Source organism: Haliotis asinina, chromosome 6 (assembly GCF_037392515.1).
Source record: "Haliotis asinina isolate JCU_RB_2024 chromosome 6, JCU_Hal_asi_v2, whole genome shotgun sequence".
NCBI lineage: Eukaryota > Metazoa > Mollusca > Gastropoda > Lepetellida > Haliotidae > Haliotis > Haliotis asinina.
The window spans coordinates 42,455,356-42,470,400 of record NC_090285.1 but is presented as its reverse complement, the minus strand read 5'-3'; the positions used below and the strand labels follow the sequence as shown (position 1 = coordinate 42,470,400).

The 15,045-nt window shown below is 46.0% G+C and overlaps 4 non-coding genes across 4 annotated transcripts; all 4 read right to left on the bottom strand.

Annotated features, from left to right (window-relative positions):
* Window positions 1-1,135: 1,135 nt before the first annotated feature.
* On the bottom strand, window positions 1,136-1,254 carry LOC137288404 (5S ribosomal RNA). Its single transcript, XR_010957177.1, has one exon. It is a non-coding gene; the product is annotated as a 5S ribosomal RNA (ribosomal RNA).
* Window positions 1,255-5,191: 3,937 nt separating this feature from the next.
* On the bottom strand, window positions 5,192-5,310 carry LOC137288403 (5S ribosomal RNA). Its single transcript, XR_010957176.1, has one exon. It is a non-coding gene; the product is annotated as a 5S ribosomal RNA (ribosomal RNA).
* A 3,937-nt stretch (window positions 5,311-9,247) lies between these two features.
* On the bottom strand, window positions 9,248-9,366 carry LOC137288402 (5S ribosomal RNA). The gene has a single exon (XR_010957175.1). It is a non-coding gene; the product is annotated as a 5S ribosomal RNA (ribosomal RNA).
* Window positions 9,367-12,502: 3,136 nt separating this feature from the next.
* Window positions 12,503-12,621, bottom strand: LOC137288365 (5S ribosomal RNA). Its single transcript, XR_010957139.1, has one exon. It is a non-coding gene; the product is annotated as a 5S ribosomal RNA (ribosomal RNA).
* Between the last annotated feature and the right edge of the window lie 2,424 nt (window positions 12,622-15,045).

Below are 15,045 nucleotides of genomic sequence, written 5' to 3'. Positions count from 1 at the left end.
ATACAGCATTGAGCAAAGAAGGATTTGATAAGTATGTTCCTACATTGATATGATAGTGGGCGTTCCAAACCCTACCTCATCTAAAGGCCGGTGTGTCTTGTTTTGTTTCACTTAGATCCAGCCCCATCAAAATACATAACCCCACATACACATTACACTCAAGCCAGATACCCGACCCTAAAATAAACAAAGGAAAATAAACGCAAAGACTACAAAAGTTTAACATAAACAAAGCAAGATGTGAAGCAAAGAATGCAAATTGTATATGTATCATGTAAAGTGTTGATGATATCAGATATCGTCAATACAGATTTCCTTTTATGTGTGTACATGTAGCTCCACAAGCACGTTGACATCCACCGGGTGTTTTACCGACACACACCTCGCCTATGCAGGACTAGGGCGACAAGAGTTGTGCACCCTTGGTCGTGTGAGGCGTGTGCGTTTGACATTCGCCCCAATGCTTGCAACACTGCTGTTATGTGTCAAAGTAAAGGTACGGAAATACTGTCTAATACATGTAAAGTACGTCTGCGTGACCTAGCTAGAACTGCAAACATAAAATAGCTGACTGATTCACCACCCAGCCGCATCGTCATGCCATGTGTGTTTAGAAAGCAGGGAATCACTGTGGGCTTGCTGTCACAGATTTGAAAGTAATTTTCCTACAGCAAACCAGTGAATCCTATAGCAGGCGTTCAATGCGATTTACCTTTTCCTTATTATCTCATCTGCATAGGCAAAGAGTTGTGCGCTGAGACCTGATACAAACAACATTGTGATGTGACATAAGCAGCCTTTAATATACGAAAGTAAGATCGTAAATGACATGTTTGATTGTCGGAGTACAGTGACACTTTCATGTGGCGAATGAAACATACATGCCTTCAGAGTAGATGATGAGTAGTCGAGTGAACTGACGGGGGAAAATGGTGAGAAGTATAACTGAAAAGTCCTCGGTATGTAAGTGTGTAAGAACAAATCGTTCACAAGCATATTCAGGCATGCAGGAGTTTGCCCATTCAAAACGAAATAGAATGTATCATGACTTTCCGATGTCAATGATACACATGCACCTTGTGGTGGAAATACAAACAAATAAAAAAAATATACATAAAAAAGGAGAAAATGAAAATGTCTACTGCACCCGGTGTTCCCAGGCGGTCACCCATCCAAGTACTATCCGGGCCCGACGCTGCTTAACTTCGGTGATCGGACGAGAACCGGTGTTTTCAACGTGGTATGGCCGTAGACAACGCTCACAGGCAAACTTCGGCTACATATACACACGGGGTAGTGGGGAAGGGACATTGCGATCAAACAGCATCCTCGCATTTTCAGTGGGTTTACACAATCATGTGTTTTCATGTTGGAGTGTTATCTTTACAGTATCTGGCAAGTATTTGGTACTTGTGATACATATGAACGCTGTTTCTGTGCGCATCTGCTGCGAGAAAGGACACACTACTTCGCCCGTCCCCTCGCCCCAAACATCCAGTTTTCGCCCGCCCAATAGAGATCGTGCATGCAGCCTATGTTGTTTTTCGAATAAAATTAATATGAAAACGATGACGGCCCATACTGTCGTGATGTCAAGAAAGTCGGGTTAGTCGTGGCAGGCAAAAATAGTTAATCTGTGACGATCGACTGCTGGTATCGTTCTGTACAGCGTCTTGTATAATAGATGTCCATCTTACTCTACATACTGGGGTTCGCGCCCCGTTTGTGTGCCGAGATTCGCGTCTTGGAACACCGTTTCATTGAAAGAAACATCCTAGCTACTTACTTATGAGGCAAAAAGCAAATTTCAACAGTAAATGTAGTGCCCCAGATCATGTGTTCAGTAACAGTGTCGAATGTTTTCTCTCGCAAAATGGCGAACTTGTCAGATAAACGTGCTTCATTGCCTTTGTTTGGGTGCTTGTTTTAGCGTCTGAGAGGCAGTAATGAGTTATGTTGGGGTTTACCTTCATAGTTAGATATCTTGAGAAACGACATACAACATTTGAAATGATTGAATTTGAGTCTAAAGCCTCGAAATGTACTTTTGAAACGAACGATGTCTACATTTTTGCCTCGATGGCTTCACTGAAAATAGCCCGTGTGGCTTCACCATTCACCTGTGAGTGTTGTTATTGTAACAGACATGTAGCCAAATGATTTTTGCATCCAGTCATGAAGTTAAAATAGAAACTTTCCTCGAATAAGAAGTGATTATTCGGATACAAATGCACGAGAAAGCACACACGCTCCCGAGCTAGCAGCTAGCAGCCACAACATGCAGGGTGTCTCCTCCGACGTCCGCGCCTCTGTAGTATCACCCGGGCTGGCTGTCGGGGAGAGGCCACGTGTGTCGGCAATTAACAACCACATGCGTCCCAAGGAGGGACAAAAACAGAACAAGGTAAGCATAGGTAACCACAATGGAGAGGCCATATCCGCTCCAGAAGCAGGTATGGGAGGGAGTGGCTGCGTCCACTCCCCGGCAGAGAGCTAAGGGAGTGGCCGTGCCCGCTCTCAGGGTCAAGCCGGAGAGTGGCCGTGTCTACTCCCCAGCAGATAGCCAGAGGAGTGGCCGTGCCCACTCCCAGGATGAAGTCGGGGAGTGGCCGTGTCTACTCCCCAACATATAGCGAGGGGAGTGGCCGTGCCCATTCCCAGGATGAAGTCGGGGAGTGGCCGTGTCTACTCCCCAACAGATAGCGAGGGGAGTGGCCGTGCCCACTCCCAGGGTGAAGTCGGAGAGTAGCCGTGCCTACTCCCCAGTAGATAGCGAGGGGAATGGCCGTGCCCACTCCCAGGGTGAAGTCGGGGAGTAGCCGTGTCTACTCCCCAGCAAATAGCGAGGGGAGTGGCCGTGTCTACTCCCGTACGAAAAAAAAAAAAAAAAAAAAAAAAAAAAAAAAAAAAAAACCCATTACACAGGCCACTGTGTACCCCACTCCCCCATCAAGCACCGACACCAGCAACGGCCCATGCGTCCCAAAGTGGGACACCCCCAGCCCTTGGCAGCCACAACCACGTCCGCAACCATGCGTCCCAAAGAGGGACACCCCACGCATCCCAAGGAGGGATAGGTCTGCCGACATGCCAACCGGCGAAGGCGACCTCAAAAGCACTAAACTAACGAACGAAACGGGGAGAGGCATTCGCTCTCCGTGCTCCGTTTGTAGCTGACGTGACTTTCTGCACTCAAACCTACCACTATGGCTGATGTTGCTGCTGCCCCCGCTGCTGTCAAGACTCCCAAGAAGAAAGCTGCTGCCAAGCCGAAGAAGGTTGCCGCACATCCCACCTATGTGGATATGATCAAGAAAGCTATTTCATCCTTGAAGGAGAGGGGTGGTTCTTCCCGACAGGCTATACTGAAATACATCCTGGCCAACTACAAAGTTGGTGACAACCAGGTCGCCATCAATGCTCGCGTCAAGGTTGCTTTGAAAAATGGAGTCAAGAATGGTGCACTGAAGCAATCAAAGGGAACTGGAGCTGCTGGGTCCTTCCGTCTTGGCGAGGTGAAGAAAGCCGAAAAACCCAAGAAGGCTAAGCCTGCTGCCAAGCCAAAGAAGGCTGCCAAATCTCCCAAGAAAGTCAAGAAGCCAGTTGCTGCCAAGAAGCCAAAGACAGCCGCTAAGAAGGCCGCCAAGTCACCAAAGAAGGTGAAAGCTGCAGCCAAGCCCAAGAAGGCAAAGACCCCTAAGAAGGCAGCTGCCAAACCCAAGAAGGTCAAGACCCCCAAGAAGAAGGCCACCAAGCCAAAGAAGGCCTAAGGTCTCTTTGTCTCGCCTTCGCTCCACATTTCTGTGGTCCAAAGGCCCTTTTCAGGGCCATCCAAATACCCCAAAAGAAAACTTGAAAACACTGATAACAAAACAATGCCATTTATTTCAGCAGCATAGAAATAACAAAGAATGCGTGTCAGCGATAGCAGGTATAGTGTGAATGATGGCTTAGACTGATCATAATTACAAAATGAGCCTTAACCGTAAAGGTGAGGCAAAGAAACCGTTGCCCAAGGTAGGTGTCGGTAAAACCATATACATTGAGCAAAAGCATATACAGCATTGAGCAAAGAAGGATTTGATAAGTATGTTCCTACATTGATATGATAGTGGGCGTTCAAAACCCTACCCCATCTAATGGCCGGTGTGTCTTGTTTTGTTTCACTTAGATCCAGCCCCATCAAAATACATAACCCCACATACACATTACACTCAAGCCAGATACCCGACCCTAAAATAAACAAAGGAAAATAAACGCAAAGACTACAAAAGTTTAACATAAACAAAGCAAGATGTGAAGCAAAGAATGCAAATTGTATATGTATCATGTAAAGTGTTGATGATATCAGATATCGTCAATACAGATTTCCTTTTATGTGTGTACATGTAGCTCCACAAGCACGTTGACATCCACCGGGTGTTTTACCGACACACACCTCGCCTATGCAGGACTAGGGCGACAAGAGTTGTGCACCCTTGGTCGTGTGAGGCGTGTGCGTTTGACATTCGCCCCAATGCCTGCAACACTGCTGTTATGTGTCAAAGTAAAGGTACGGAAATACTGTCTAATACATGTAAAGTACGTCTGCGTGACCTAGCTAGAACTGCAAACATAAAATAGCTGACTGATTCACCACCCAGCCGCATCGTCATGCCATGTGTGTTTAGAAAGCAGGGAATCACTGTGGGCTTGCTGTCACAGATTTGAAAGTAATTTTCCTACAGCAAACCAGTGAATCCTATAGCAGGCGTTCAATGCGATTTACCTTTTCCTTATTATCTCATCTGCATAGGCAAAGAGTTGTGCGCTGAGACCTGATACAAACAACATTGTGATGTGACATAAGCAGCCTTTAATATACGAAAGTAAGATCGTAAATGACATGTTTGATTGTCGGAGTACAGTGACACTTTCATGTGGCGAATGAAACATACATGCCTTCAGAGTAGATGATGAGTAGTCGAGTGAACTGACGGGGGAAAATGGTGAGAAGTATAACTGAAAAGTCCTCGGTATGTAAGTGTGTAAGAACAAATCGTTCACAAGCATATTCAGGCATGCAGGAGTTTGCCCATTCAAAACGAAATAGAATGTATCATGACTTTCCGATGTCAATGATACACATGCACCTTGTGGTGGAAATACAAACAAATAAAAAAAATATACATAAAAAAGGAGAAAATGAAAATGTCTACTGCACCCGGTGTTCCCAGGCGGTCACCCATCCAAGTACTATCCGGGCCCGACGCTGCTTAACTTCGGTGATCGGACGAGAACCGGTGTTTTCAACGTGGTATGGCCGTAGACAACGCTCACAGGCAAACTTCGGCTACATATACACACGGGGTAGTGGGGAAGGGACATTGCGATCAAACAGCATCCTCGCATTTTCAGTGGGTTTACACAATCATGTGTTTTCATGTTGGAGTGTTATCTTTACAGTATCTGGCAAGTATTTGGTACTTGTGATACATATGAACGCTGTTTCTGTGCGCATCTGCTGCGAGAAAGGACACACTACTTCGCCCGTCCCCTCGCCCCAAACATCCAGTTTTCGCCCGCCCAATAGAGATCGTGCATGCAGCCTATGTTGTTTTTCGAATAAAATTAATATGAAAACGATGACGGCCCATACTGTCGTGATGTCAAGAAAGTCGGGTTAGTCGTGGCAGGCAAAAATAGTTAATCTGTGACGATCGACTGCTGGTATCGTTCTGTACAGCGTCTTGTATAATAGATGTCCATCTTACTCTACATACTGGGGTTCGCGCCCCGTTTGTGTGCCGAGATTCGCGTCTTGGAACACCGTTTCATTGAAAGAAACATCCTAGCTACTTACTTATGAGGCAAAAAGCAAATTTCAACAGTAAATGTAGTGCCCCAGATCATGTGTTCAGTAACAGTGTCGAATGTTTTCTCTCGCAAAATGGCGAACTTGTCAGATAAACGTGCTTCATTGCCTTTGTTTGGGTGCTTGTTTTAGCGTCTGAGAGGCAGTAATGAGTTATGTTGGGGTTTACCTTCATAGTTAGATATCTTGAGAAACGACATACAACATTTGAAATGATTGAATTTGAGTCTAAAGCCTCGAAATGTACTTTTGAAACGAACGATGTCTACATTTTTGCCTCGATGGCTTCACTGAAAATAGCCCGTGTGGCTTCACCATTCACCTGTGAGTGTTGTTATTGTAACAGACATGTAGCCAAATGATTTTTGCATCCAGTCATGAAGTTAAAATAGAAACTTTCCTCGAATAAGAAGTGATTATTCGGATACAAATGCACGAGAAAGCACACACGCTCCCGAGCTAGCAGCTAGCAGCCACAACATGCAGGGTGTCTCCTCCGACGTCCGCGCCTCTGTAGTATCACCCGGGCTGGCTGTCGGGGAGAGGCCACGTGTGTCGGCAATTAACAACCACATGCGTCCCAAGGAGGGACAAAAACAGAACAAGGTAAGCATAGGTAACCACAATGGAGAGGCCATATCCGCTCCAGAAGCAGGTATGGGAGGGAGTGGCTGCGTCCACTCCCCGGCAGAGAGCTAAGGGAGTGGCCGTGCCCGCTCTCAGGGTCAAGCCGGAGAGTGGCCGTGTCTACTCCCCAGCAGATAGCCAGAGGAGTGGCCGTGCCCACTCCCAGGATGAAGTCGGGGAGTGGCCGTGTCTACTCCCCAACATATAGCGAGGGGAGTGGCCGTGCCCATTCCCAGGATGAAGTCGGGGAGTGGCCGTGTCTACTCCCCAACAGATAGCGAGGGGAGTGGCCGTGCCCACTCCCAGGGTGAAGTCGGAGAGTAGCCGTGCCTACTCCCCAGTAGATAGCGAGGGGAATGGCCGTGCCCACTCCCAGGGTGAAGTCGGGGAGTAGCCGTGTCTACTCCCCAGCAAATAGCGAGGGGAGTGGCCGTGTCTACTCCCGTACGAAAAAAAAAAAAAAAAAAAAAAAAAAAAAAAAAAAAAAACCCATTACACAGGCCACTGTGTACCCCACTCCCCCATCAAGCACCGACACCAGCAACGGCCCATGCGTCCCAAAGTGGGACACCCCCAGCCCTTGGCAGCCACAACCACGTCCGCAACCATGCGTCCCAAAGAGGGACACCCCACGCATCCCAAGGAGGGATAGGTCTGCCGACATGCCAACCGGCGAAGGCGACCTCAAAAGCACTAAACTAACGAACGAAACGGGGAGAGGCATTCGCTCTCCGTGCTCCGTTTGTAGCTGACGTGACTTTCTGCACTCAAACCTACCACTATGGCTGATGTTGCTGCTGCCCCCGCTGCTGTCAAGACTCCCAAGAAGAAAGCTGCTGCCAAGCCGAAGAAGGTTGCCGCACATCCCACCTATGTGGATATGATCAAGAAAGCTATTTCATCCTTGAAGGAGAGGGGTGGTTCTTCCCGACAGGCTATACTGAAATACATCCTGGCCAACTACAAAGTTGGTGACAACCAGGTCGCCATCAATGCTCGCGTCAAGGTTGCTTTGAAAAATGGAGTCAAGAATGGTGCACTGAAGCAATCAAAGGGAACTGGAGCTGCTGGGTCCTTCCGTCTTGGCGAGGTGAAGAAAGCCGAAAAACCCAAGAAGGCTAAGCCTGCTGCCAAGCCAAAGAAGGCTGCCAAATCTCCCAAGAAAGTCAAGAAGCCAGTTGCTGCCAAGAAGCCAAAGACAGCCGCTAAGAAGGCCGCCAAGTCACCAAAGAAGGTGAAAGCTGCAGCCAAGCCCAAGAAGGCAAAGACCCCTAAGAAGGCAGCTGCCAAACCCAAGAAGGTCAAGACCCCCAAGAAGAAGGCCACCAAGCCAAAGAAGGCCTAAGGTCTCTTTGTCTCGCCTTCGCTCCACATTTCTGTGGTCCAAAGGCCCTTTTCAGGGCCATCCAAATACCCCAAAAGAAAACTTGAAAACACTGATAACAAAACAATGCCATTTATTTCAGCAGCATAGAAATAACAAAGAATGCGTGTCAGCGATAGCAGGTATAGTGTGAATGATGGCTTAGACTGATCATAATTACAAAATGAGCCTTAACCGTAAAGGTGAGGCAAAGAAACCGTTGCCCAAGGTAGGTGTCGGTAAAACCATATACATTGAGCAAAAGCATATACAGCATTGAGCAAAGAAGGATTTGATAAGTATGTTCCTACATTGATATGATAGTGGGCGTTCAAAACCCTACCCCATCTAATGGCCGGTGTGTCTTGTTTTGTTTCACTTAGATCCAGCCCCATCAAAATACATAACCCCACATACACATTACACTCAAGCCAGATACCCGACCCTAAAATAAACAAAGGAAAATAAACGCAAAGACTACAAAAGTTTAACATAAACAAAGCAAGATGTGAAGCAAAGAATGCAAATTGTATATGTATCATGTAAAGTGTTGATGATATCAGATATCGTCAATACAGATTTCCTTTTATGTGTGTACATGTAGCTCCACAAGCACGTTGACATCCACCGGGTGTTTTACCGACACACACCTCGCCTATGCAGGACTAGGGCGACAAGAGTTGTGCACCCTTGGTCGTGTGAGGCGTGTGCGTTTGACATTCGCCCCAATGCCTGCAACACTGCTGTTATGTGTCAAAGTAAAGGTACGGAAATACTGTCTAATACATGTAAAGTACGTCTGCGTGACCTAGCTAGAACTGCAAACATAAAATAGCTGACTGATTCACCACCCAGCCGCATCGTCATGCCATGTGTGTTTAGAAAGCAGGGAATCACTGTGGGCTTGCTGTCACAGATTTGAAAGTAATTTTCCTACAGCAAACCAGTGAATCCTATAGCAGGCGTTCAATGCGATTTACCTTTTCCTTATTATCTCATCTGCATAGGCAAAGAGTTGTGCGCTGAGACCTGATACAAACAACATTGTGATGTGACATAAGCAGCCTTTAATATACGAAAGTAAGATCGTAAATGACATGTTTGATTGTCGGAGTACAGTGACACTTTCATGTGGCGAATGAAACATACATGCCTTCAGAGTAGATGATGAGTAGTCGAGTGAACTGACGGGGGAAAATGGTGAGAAGTATAACTGAAAAGTCCTCGGTATGTAAGTGTGTAAGAACAAATCGTTCACAAGCATATTCAGGCATGCAGGAGTTTGCCCATTCAAAACGAAATAGAATGTATCATGACTTTCCGATGTCAATGATACACATGCACCTTGTGGTGGAAATACAAACAAATAAAAAAAATATACATAAAAAAGGAGAAAATGAAAATGTCTACTGCACCCGGTGTTCCCAGGCGGTCACCCATCCAAGTACTATCCGGGCCCGACGCTGCTTAACTTCGGTGATCGGACGAGAACCGGTGTTTTCAACGTGGTATGGCCGTAGACAACGCTCACAGGCAAACTTCGGCTACATATACACACGGGGTAGTGGGGAAGGGACATTGCGATCAAACAGCATCCTCGCATTTTCAGTGGGTTTACACAATCATGTGTTTTCATGTTGGAGTGTTATCTTTACAGTATCTGGCAAGTATTTGGTACTTGTGATACATATGAACGCTGTTTCTGTGCGCATCTGCTGCGAGAAAGGACACACTACTTCGCCCGTCCCCTCGCCCCAAACATCCAGTTTTCGCCCGCCCAATAGAGATCGTGCATGCAGCCTATGTTGTTTTTCGAATAAAATTAATATGAAAACGATGACGGCCCATACTGTCGTGATGTCAAGAAAGTCGGGTTAGTCGTGGCAGGCAAAAATAGTTAATCTGTGACGATCGACTGCTGGTATCGTTCTGTACAGCGTCTTGTATAATAGATGTCCATCTTACTCTACATACTGGGGTTCGCGCCCCGTTTGTGTGCCGAGATTCGCGTCTTGGAACACCGTTTCATTGAAAGAAACATCCTAGCTACTTACTTATGAGGCAAAAAGCAAATTTCAACAGTAAATGTAGTGCCCCAGATCATGTGTTCAGTAACAGTGTCGAATGTTTTCTCTCGCAAAATGGCGAACTTGTCAGATAAACGTGCTTCATTGCCTTTGTTTGGGTGCTTGTTTTAGCGTCTGAGAGGCAGTAATGAGTTATGTTGGGGTTTACCTTCATAGTTAGATATCTTGAGAAACGACATACAACATTTGAAATGATTGAATTTGAGTCTAAAGCCTCGAAATGTACTTTTGAAACGAACGATGTCTACATTTTTGCCTCGATGGCTTCACTGAAAATAGCCCGTGTGGCTTCACCATTCACCTGTGAGTGTTGTTATTGTAACAGACATGTAGCCAAATGATTTTTGCATCCAGTCATGAAGTTAAAATAGAAACTTTCCTCGAATAAGAAGTGATTATTCGGATACAAATGCACGAGAAAGCACACACGCTCCCGAGCTAGCAGCTAGCAGCCACAACATGCAGGGTGTCTCCTCCGACGTCCGCGCCTCTGTAGTATCACCCGGGCTGGCTGTCGGGGAGAGGCATTCGCTCTCCGTGCTCCGTTTGTAGCTGACGTGACTTTCTGCACTCAAACCTACCACTATGGCTGATGTTGCTGCTGCCCCCGCTGCTGTCAAGACTCCCAAGAAGAAAGCTGCTGCCAAGCCGAAGAAGGTTGCCGCACATCCCACCTATGTGGATATGATCAAGAAAGCTATTTCATCCTTGAAGGAGAGGGGTGGTTCTTCCCGACAGGCTATACTGAAATACATCCTGGCCAACTACAAAGTTGGTGACAACCAGGTCGCCATCAATGCTCGCGTCAAGGTTGCTTTGAAAAATGGAGTCAAGAATGGTGCACTGAAGCAATCAAAGGGAACTGGAGCTGCTGGGTCCTTCCGTCTTGGCGAGGTGAAGAAAGCCGAAAAACCCAAGAAGGCTAAGCCTGCTGCCAAGCCAAAGAAGGCTGCCAAATCTCCCAAGAAAGTCAAGAAGCCAGTTGCTGCCAAGAAGCCAAAGACAGCCGCTAAGAAGGCCGCCAAGTCACCAAAGAAGGTGAAAGCTGCAGCCAAGCCCAAGAAGGCAAAGACCCCTAAGAAGGCAGCTGCCAAACCCAAGAAGGTCAAGACCCCCAAGAAGAAGGCCACCAAGCCAAAGAAGGCCTAAGGTCTCTTTGTCTCGCCTTCGCTCCACATTTCTGTGGTCCAAAGGCCCTTTTCAGGGCCATCCAAATACCCCAAAAGAAAACTTGAAAACACTGATAACAAAACAATGCCATTTATTTCAGCAGCATAGAAATAACAAAGAATGCGTGTCAGCGATAGCAGGTATAGTGTGAATGATGGCTTAGACTGATCATAATTACAAAATGAGCCTTAACCGTAAAGGTGAGGCAAAGAAACCGTTGCCCAAGGTAGGTGTCGGTAAAACCATATACATTGAGCAAAAGCATATACAGCATTGAGCAAAGAAGGATTTGATAAGTATGTTCCTACATTGATATGATAGTGGGCGTTCAAAACCCTACCCCATCTAATGGCCGGTGTGTCTTGTTTTGTTTCACTTAGATCCAGCCCCATCAAAATACATAACCCCACATACACATTACACTCAAGCTAGATACCCGACCCTAAAATAAACAAAGGAAAATAAACGCAAAGACTACAAAAGTTTAACATAAACAAAGCAAGATGTGAAGCAAAGAATGCAAATTGTATATGTATCATGTAAAGTGTTGATGATATCAGATATCGTCAATACAGATTTCCTTTTATGTGTGTACATGTAGCTCCACAAGCACGTTGACATCCACCGGGTGTTTTACCGACACACACCTCGCCTATGCAGGACTAGGGCGACAAGAGTTGTGCACCCTTGGTCGTGTGAGGCGTGTGCGTTTGACATTCGCCCCAATGCCTGCAACACTGCTGTTATGTGTCAAAGTAAAGGTACGGAAATACTGTCTAATACATGTAAAGTACGTCTGCGTGACCTAGCTAGAACTGCAAACATAAAATAGCTGACTGATTCACCACCCAGCCGCATCGTCATGCCATGTGTGTTTAGAAAGCAGGGAATCACTGTGGGCTTGCTGTCACAGATTTGAAAGTAATTTTCCTACAGCAAACCAGTGAATCCTATAGCAGGCGTTCAATGCGATTTACCTTTTCCTTATTATCTCATCTGCATAGGCAAAGAGTTGTGCGCTGAGACCTGATACAAACAACATTGTGATGTGACATAAGCAGCCTTTAATATACGAAAGTAAGATCGTAAATGACATGTTTGATTGTCGGAGTACAGTGACACTTTCATGTGGCGAATGAAACATACATGCCTTCAGAGTAGATGATGAGTAGTCGAGTGAACTGACGGGGGAAAATGGTGAGAAGTATAACTGAAAAGTCCTCGGTATGTAAGTGTGTAAGAACAAATCGTTCACAAGCATATTCAGGCATGCAGGAGTTTGCCCATTCAAAACGAAATAGAATGTATCATGACTTTCCGATGTCAATGATACACATGCACCTTGTGGTGGAAATACAAACAAATAAAAAAAAATATACATAAAAAAGGAGAAAATGAAAATGTCTACTGCACCCGGTGTTCCCAGGCGGTCACCCATCCAAGTACTATCCGGGCCCGACGTTGCTTAACTTCGGTGATCGGACGAGAACCGGTGTTTTCAACGTGGTATGGCCGTAGACAACGCTCACAGGCAAACTTCGGCTACATATACACACGGGGTAGTGGGGAAGGGACATTGCGATCAAACAGCATCCTCGCATTTTCAGTGGGTTTACACAATCATGTGTTTTCATGTTGGAGTGTTATCTTTACAGTATCTGGCAAGTATTTGGTACTTGTGATACATATGAACGCTGTTTCTGTGCGCATCTGCTGCGAGAAAGGACACACTACTTCGCCCGCCCCCTCGCCCCAAACATCCAGTTTTCGCCCGCCCAATAGAGATCGTGCATGCAGCCTATGTTGTTTTTCGAATAAAATTAATATGAAAACGATGACGGCCCATACTGTCGTGATGTCAAGAAAGTCGGGTTAGTCGTGGCAGGCAAAAATAGTTAATCTGTGACGATCGACTGCTGGTATCGTTCTGTACAGCGTCTTGTATAATAGATGTCCATCTTACTCTACATACTGGGGTTCGCGCCCCGTTTGTGTGCCGAGATTCGCGTCTTGGAACACCGTTTCATTGAAAGAAACATCCTAGCTACTTACTTATGAGGCAAAAAGCAAATTTCAACAGTAAATGTAGTGCCCCAGATCATGTGTTCAGTAACAGTGTCGAATGTTTTCTCTCGCAAAATGGCGAACTTGTCAGATAAACGTGCTTCATTGCCTTTGTTTGGGTGCTTGTTTTAGCGTCTGAGAGGCAGTAATGAGTTATGTTGGGGTTTACCTTCATAGTTAGATATCTTGAGAAACGACATACAACATTTGAAATGATTGAATTTGAGTCTAGAGCCTCGAAATGTACTTTTGAAACGAACGATGTCTACATTTTTGCCTCGATGGCTTCACTGAAAATAGCCCGTGTGGCTTCACCATTCACCTGTGAGTGTTGTTATTGTAACAGACATGTAGCCAAATGATTTTTGCATCCAGTCATGAAGTTCAAATAGAAACTTTCCTCGATTAAGAAGTGATTATTCGGATACAAATGCACGAGAAAGCACACACGCTCCCGAGCTAGCAGCTAGCAGCCACAACATGCAGGGTGTCTCCTCCGACGTCCGCGCCTCTGTAGTATCACCCGGGCTGGCTGTCGGGGAGAGGCATTCGCTCTCCGTGCTCCGTTTGTAGCTGACGTGACTTTCTGCACTCAAACCTACCACTATGGCTGATGTTGCTGCTGCCCCCGCTGCTGTCAAGACTCCCAAGAAGAAAGCTGCTGCCAAGCCGAAGAAGGTTGCCGCACATCCCACCTATGTGGATATGATCAAGAAAGCTATTTCATCCTTGAAGGAGAGGGGTGGCTCTTCCCGACAGGCTATACTGAAATACATCCTGGCCAACTACAAAGTTGGTGACAACCAGGTCGCCATCAATGCTCGCGTCAAGGTTGCTTTGAAAAATGGAGTCAAGAATGGTGCACTGAAGCAATCAAAGGGAACTGGAGCTGCTGGGTCCTTCCGTCTTGGCGAGGTGAAGAAAGCCGAAAAACCCAAGAAGGCTAAGCCTGCTGCCAAGCCAAAGAAGGCTGCCAAATCTCCCAAGAAAGTCAAGAAGCCAGTTGCTGCCAAGAAGCCAAAGACAGCCGCTAAGAAGGCCGCCAAGTCACCAAAGAAGGTGAAAGCTGCAGCCAAGCCCAAGAAGGCAAAGACCCCTAAGAAGGCAGCTGCCAAACCCAAGAAGGTCAAGACCCCCAAGAAGAAGGCCACCAAGCCAAAGAAGGCCTAAGGTCTCTTTGTCTCGCCTTCGCTCCACATTTCTGTGGTCCAAAGGCCCTTTTCAGGGCCATCCAAATACCCCAAAAGAAAACTTGAAAACACTGATAACAAAACAATGCCATTTATTTCAGCAGCATAGAAATAACAAAGAATGCGTGTCAGCGATAGCAGGTATAGTGTGAATGATGGCTTAGACTGATCATAATTACAAAATGAGCCTTAACCGTAAAGGTGAGGCAAAGAAACCGTTGCCCAAGGTAGGTGTCGGTAAAACCATATACATTGAGCAAAAGCATATACAGCATTGAGCAAAGAAGGATTTGATAAGTATGTTCCTACATTGATATGATAGAGGGCGTTCCAAACCCTACCCCATCTAAAGGCCGGTGTGTCTTGTTTTGTTTCACTTAGATCCAGCCCCATCAAAATACATAACCCCACATACACATTACACTCAAGCCAGATACCCGACCCTAAAATAAACAAAGGAAAATAAACGCAAAGACTACAAAAGTTTAACATAAACAAAGCAAGATGTGAAGCAAAGAATGCAAATTGTATATGTATCATGTAAAGTGTTGATGATATCAGATATCGTCAATACAGATTTCCTTTTATGTGTGTACATGTAGCTCCACAAGCACGTTGACATCTACCGGGTGTTTTACCGACACACACCTCGCCTATGCAGGACTAGGGCGACAAGAGTTGTGCACCCTT